This window comes from Engraulis encrasicolus, chromosome 16, assembly GCF_034702125.1.
Source record: "Engraulis encrasicolus isolate BLACKSEA-1 chromosome 16, IST_EnEncr_1.0, whole genome shotgun sequence".
In the NCBI taxonomy this organism is placed as follows: domain Eukaryota; kingdom Metazoa; phylum Chordata; class Actinopteri; order Clupeiformes; family Engraulidae; genus Engraulis; species Engraulis encrasicolus.
This window is the reverse complement of record NC_085872.1, coordinates 41298943-41305537: the sequence shown is the minus strand read 5'-3', so window position 1 is coordinate 41305537 and position 6595 is coordinate 41298943. Positions and strand designations below refer to the sequence as shown.

Below are 6595 nucleotides of genomic sequence, written 5' to 3'. Positions count from 1 at the left end.
AAATTCACCAATTTGACGACAAGGCTTCGTTAACCTCTAACAATAGCTCTACAAGAACGGGACAGTGCAGTTAGTTCGTGAGCAAGTTACTCAGAAAAACCTATTGATGTTACCACAATGGGAAAACCGAAGCAGCAACAGCTACTTTACCAAAAATAATGCAGGACATTGCCTCATTTTACTATACTGTAGTGCCCATTTTTTAAGGAAGTTAGCGATGTGCATTTAGATCTTGTCGCACTTCACTTCTGCTTTGATTCCCTTGCGTTAGCCGAGTAAGCTAGGCGGCTAATTAACTGAGGCCTGGCTTTCTAGGCTGACGTTGGGGCTCAGCAGTATTAGCCAGATAGACGTTGCTAACGTTCTCTGACAAGCCAAATAAAGTGGGCTCACCTGAAATTGACCACTACAACCATATAATATCGACCCAAGTATTACGTTTACGTTTTCGAGATATGTAGAACTATATCTACTGTCAATGAGAACTACACACCATTTCGACAGCGCAAATATCGCTAGTAGTACAACAGCTTGGTAGCGCGGGAAATTAAAAAAAATAACTTATTTCTAGTCCTTGGGGGAAAAAATGAACAAACATCCAACTTCGATAACCACTTGGCTAAACTTTGCACATCAACCACTGTGGACGTTTCAGACTATATGCTTGTATATTTATGTTAACAAATGAACAAACTTCTCTTTATAACTTACCTCGAGGCGGCTGGTTGGTTTGTGTCACTGTGGTGGGGAGTCTGGCTGGCGACTGTGTGGAGCTACTACAATCCGGACCGCGCTCGAGCCGACGGCTCTCTCGCCACTTTAGCTTCAGGTTGTGACGACGTGACGTAGGCGCGTCATACGTGATATGAGAGCTGAGATGATTCAATCAGAGACTGCTGTATATTGATCAATATATTATTACATATGGCCATATATGGTCCACCTAAAATGACTTTATAATGTCGAGTAAATGTCCAATGTCGTGCAAAATGTGCTTGCTGAACTAAAAACATCAAGAAATAGAGACCGAATAGTGGAATACAGTTTTGTTTTGCCAGCCATATATTTTAAAATATATGGATCAATATATAGTAATAGGTTGTTCAATAATATATTGCTATATATTTTCAAATATATGAGCGTGTTTGTGATATATTGTGATATATTTTCGAATGTATTGCAGTATAAATGGTAGTATATTGCAGTATATTTTCCTTCCGTAGGGTCCTTGGGGCACAGGAGGGTCATTCCTAGCTGCAGTGTCTCAGGGGGATCATACCAACTATTACATTTATCTATTTTATTTGTACTTGTAAATAGATTATAACATTCAAATCTTTGGCAAAGACTTTTTCATTTAAAATATGGTTTACTTTTACGGTCAATATTTACACTTTTTTACAGTTTGTACATGTTACATTATATTTCTTCAGTGCAATTGCTTATGTTTTAGTAATAAATAAAGGAATATAACCCTTTGTCAGTGCTGTGTTTATATTCAAAATATACATGCATACATACATAAAGAAGCCAAGAAAAGAAAGATTCTCACAACCATAGCGCAACAACAATGTAAAGGTAAAAATCTAAGTTATCATCTTTGCCACTTCACATGAGGATGGAGGTGGTCATGTGGTACATCAATCATTTCTCGTCATCAGCAGCTGCTTGGAAAGCCGAATCTGTGGAACGAAAGCACAATAGAGATGTATGCACAAAGTGTTATGGTAGATGATAGCGTGCAAAGATGAGCAAGTCAATATAAGCAACAGTATCACACACACCAAAACCTCGGCTGACTTGCGTCTGCACAAGCTCTTACATTGTTGATGAAGGGACTGGGGCACAACACCAAGTCTCCGGGGGTCATCAGGTTGAAGCGTCCTGGTCCTGGGCATTTCCACCCCACTGCTGACTCTTTGCTCGACAACTCTCCCTTGAAGATTTGGGATGTAATCGTATGTCTTCTGTCCGTCTGAAACTAAAACAAAGAGGCCAACATGGAATCTTGATCAAAACAAATTGGAACCTGTTGAAAAAATTGTGTGTCAGGGTTTAACTTTGCCAACAGATATGGTTTAGTTTGAGGTAATATTAGTAGATGCACAGCTTTGAGTTTTCTATTTTATGCTACAAATGCGGTCTTTCAAATATGACAAGTGGCCAATGAATGACAATTTACTTATAAAACGTTGATGTGCAGGTATGTAGGTATAGGTGCTGCATTTGATTCATGCCTAATTACCAGTTGACCATTTGTTTGGAAGCAGTCAATATAGGCTGATAAGGATCACCGCACCAGCGCGTACATTATTCACATCAATTTGTAAAAAAATATCACGTCAGCATCAAACATCATTTCACAGTAAATGGCATAATCAATATGAAGCAGTTTCAAGTACAACTTACATTTGTTGGCCCTCTGATGTTGTGAGCGTCGGCCTGTCACAATGAAAGTTGTAGTCAAGAGCTGCCAGCAAAACCGGTGGGCTGAAGGAGTGGCGCTTACTGGCATACATGAGTATGTGATTCTGAAAAGACTCCAACTGCGATGTTGATCTAAATAAGCAGACTTTGCATTACTCTAAATAAGCAGAGACACATATATCCACAGGTGTCAAAACTAGAAGTTAAAAAAAGAAAAAGGACAGGTGGGTTCTTGTTAGGTTTTAGTGTTTTTCAGTAACACCAGTCCATCTCTTTAGGTGTAGTGGGATAAACTATGTAACAGCTATGCAATATCATGTGCTAGTATTGTACTTGCAACATGAATTTGTTTTATACGTTTGAAACCTCTGCATGTATCTTACAGTGGTTTGAATTAGAATGTATTGTATATTCAATAAAACCATGTAAAAAAGTACCTGAAGCACAAGTAGGCTACTTGTGGACATACTTCCGAAAACAGGTTGAAACTGGGTTGAAGAGTCTCTTCCTGGTCTTCCTCGGCAGGCAGGTCATGTACCATCTTGCCAACCCCAACAACAGCAAATTCTTCGATGGTCTGTGGATCATCAATGCCCCACCCATTCTGTAGAAAAAGATGTGTAAGTGCCTGAACAATCAATGGTGGGGCAGCTGTGTACAGAGTAGACTGATGCTTTGCAAGGCCAATTCAACAGTAAACCATTGTAGCACCTAGCCTGAGTATCATCCTCCGTAGTGACCGCGCTGGCTCAATACTTTCGCTTGCTGACCACGGAGTCTGACCCTGCAGCCACCCCCGGCAGTTGGAAATTATCTCACTTAATGAGGGAATTAGCCTTTCGCAAAACCCCTCCCACAAACGGCCGCCAACCAATCCGAGCTCAGCAACGGTAACTAAGGAGTGTAGAACTTGTCGGCAGTGTTGCCAGATTGGGCGGGTGCCCGCCCAATTGGGCTACTTGGGATGAGCGTCGGCGGGCAAAAACGGGAAAAATTGGCCATTTGGCGGTTTTTTAAGCCGTTTGGGGCCCATAGAAGTCAATGTAATTTGTTGAATTTGGGCGGAATTTAGCGCATTTTGGCGGTTTTTGAGAACCTTTTGGGCGGGATTTGGTCAGACACATCTGGCAACACTGCTTGTCGAGGTCCGTCAAAAACCTACGATTTCAGGGAGACATACAACAGGGTCCGACACCATCTGAAGATTAATTAGGACCTCATTTTTTCACTTTCCCGAAGCAAAAACCTCAAGCGGACTGATAACAGGGATGGATTAAGCCATGTGAAGGCTATTACAGGCATGAAAATCCCTCACCTTTCGGCGAAATTCGCCGCTTGAAATCAAAATGGGTCATTTCTGTGAATCGTGTAGATCCGAGGAGAAAAATTTAGGGGGGGGCTCAAGCGAGGAGAAAACTGTAGCGCCAACTTACTGTATCATTAAGTAGCGCTCTACCGCAGAAAACTTCATGCAGTTTCAGAAGAGATTCCACAAAAAAAAAGATTCCACAACTGACAATGACGTTTGACCAATCGCAGCATTTGTAGCTGTCGGCACAGCCAATAACGTGAACGAGCACAATCTAAGTCCCGCCCTTCATATTTCTCTTTGAAAGCCCAGTTTTGCCGCTTTGGTCTGCGGGGCTGGCGTAGTTGTATCAGATACAGAAATATCTTTCTTTATAGTTCTAGAACATCTCTGATTATAAGCAAATGTCCAAACGATCTGTCACAGATAGTCTACACGTTTCCCAGAGAGGTAGCTATTTGAGATCATGATACTTGTTATGAGATCAAGACGCAAGCATTTCGATGAGAAGTGAGTGGATGTAGTTTAGCCACAGTGGGTAAGCTGTTTTTCCTAATAATTTGAAACAGCATTTGCCCTGTCCACGTGAAAAAGTATTTATTCTCAAAAGAGCTCCGTTAATGAAAGCTTGGGTAGGCCTACGGCACGTTTTCCTGACGGCTATTTTAACGGATCTGTGCGCTACGAAATGGCGAAAGTATCTAGTAGGCACTACGGAGAAGAAGCGCATAGGCTACGCGAGGCATCCAACATCATGCTTGAATCATATGCTGCGGCTTCTTATAGCACGCACGAGAGAGGGAGAGGGAGAAAGAGCGAAGCCTAACTTAGTCAATCGTTTGACACGGGACAAATTGTTATAGGAATCATGCCACGTTTTTTGTACTCCCTTGGTAGCCTTCATCTAAATGACATATTAAAAATCTACCGATTTATATTTAGTGGAACACGGTCAAACTGTTTTTTGTTTTTTTTTCACGGTCAAAGTTGGAGCTTTCCTATTATTTTTTTTCATAGGGAAACAGATATTCTAGGTGAATGTACTAAATTTTGAGTAGTTTGGATAAAATGTCAGTAGTTTATCCAAACTGTGACAAAGATTTTTTTGTATTAGGCCTACTAAGTTGTCTGAAATGATGATTAACTGTTCAAACGAGATCACAACCAGGCAAGCTTTGAGGGGACATTGGATAGTGTTGAGAGGAGGGGGTGCTTACTTGCCATTGGGGGACATTAGTCTATTTTATTTTTAAGGGGGGCATTGGCAGGGTTTTGATGAGGTCAATGGGGTGATGGGAAGCTTATGATGAGGTCAAGGGGGAATTATTTTTTTTTAAAGGCTGAGAACCAAAACCCATTTTATCTATCTATCTATCTATCTTATCTATCTATCTGCCCCCCTCATCAGACATGACAGCATGACAATCATGAAGTAACGAAGATGGTTGGCAGTTCTTCATATGTTCACTGTCCCTGGGTCGCTACAATATGCTCAGAATTCATCATTTAAAGACTGTTTTAGCTAAATTTTCTCCCATGGGAGAGCATGCCCCCAGACCCTCCTAGTATGACTCTTATACAACACTATCCCCCAAAAACGCAACTGCACACCACACATGCGCGCGCACCGCTGCAGCACACGCGCCGCCCCGTGCCACCGCGCCACGCCGCACCTTTCTCACCTTTTTCACCCCTGACCCGTTTTCATGCCTGCTATTAGCTCCAGGTGATCATATTTAAAATTAGCAGGCTAACTGTGCAATCGTCTTGTTTGCTAATATAGCCCCCTTCCCCCTTGCATTTAGCTGGCAGAAAACGTACCCTAAACAAATAATCAATGCATCGCTCAGACTTAAGGACAATATTATATGATATTATAGTATTGGTTCTACGGCATTATGATTCAAATTTTATTGGGAAACTACTAGTTGCGTTGTTTAATATGCGCCAAATGCACAGCCCACGGAGCAGCCCCCACCCTCTCTCCTTCCCAGTTTGTGTCTGTAGGCTATATGCGTCGAGTGTGACAGCAAAAAAAGTAACACTGAAATGGGGCTGCGCTTGTTCCAACCTTGTTATGAAGATATTAACTGTCAACTAAAACCATTAAAGTGAACAGAAGAGAAACGCCCAGTGTGACTGCCCAAGAGCTGCGCAGTGTCAGTGCCGAAAGCCCGTCAAAGGTCTTGGCGGACGGCAATGTCCCAGTTTACACCAAGCACTATCAAATGTCCTGGTTACAGACATCACATCGCCATCATCAAGTTGTTGTATTTCAGTTGAATATGTAAGAGGGCTTGGGGAGGGGCTTAGACTATCAGCGAGCCTATTGGCTATTCAGATACTGAACGAATATCTGAATTCCAACTGCCGGGGGTGGCTGCAGGGTCAGACTCCGTGGTCAGCAAGCGAAAGTATTGAGCCAGCGCGGTCACTACGGAGGATGATACTCAGGCTATGTAGCACTAGCCTGGTCCTGACCATCCCATAATACTTCCATTTCATTTTGTATTTATGGTCTGGCATTTGTTTGCTCTGAAGCGATTGCAAGAAGAAGGAAGTTTGCACTCAGTTACGAAATTATTGGACACCTCTCACCCAATCGCCGGCAGTTACTCAACAACAACAAAGCGCATACCAATGGCTCTGGCGCAGATGTGTACATCATTGTCACGAGCGTTCTCCCCCTTTCGTCCCCACGTGGGGGGCGTATTCGATTATTGGCTGTTTTCTGGGGGGGCGTTGCAATCAAAATTCTACTGCTCCAAGCACTCCACAGAGAAGCACGGCCAGACTACAGTAGTGGAGCCAATCCTTTGGCGGAAGTACGTAGGATGACTCACGAGGCTAATGTAGCAC

At 42.6% G+C, this 6595-nt stretch overlaps 1 long non-coding RNA gene across 1 annotated transcript; it reads right to left on the bottom strand.

The window, feature by feature from the left end:
- Nucleotides 1-1378: 1378 nt before the first annotated feature.
- Nucleotides 1379-2959, bottom strand: LOC134466587 (uncharacterized). Its single transcript, XR_010038338.1, has 4 exons — nt 2865-2959; nt 2410-2559; nt 1823-1981; nt 1379-1682 (listed from the first exon to the last, which is right to left on the bottom strand). It is a non-coding gene; the product is annotated as an uncharacterized LOC134466587 (long non-coding RNA).
- Between the last annotated feature and the right edge of the window lie 3636 nt (nt 2960-6595).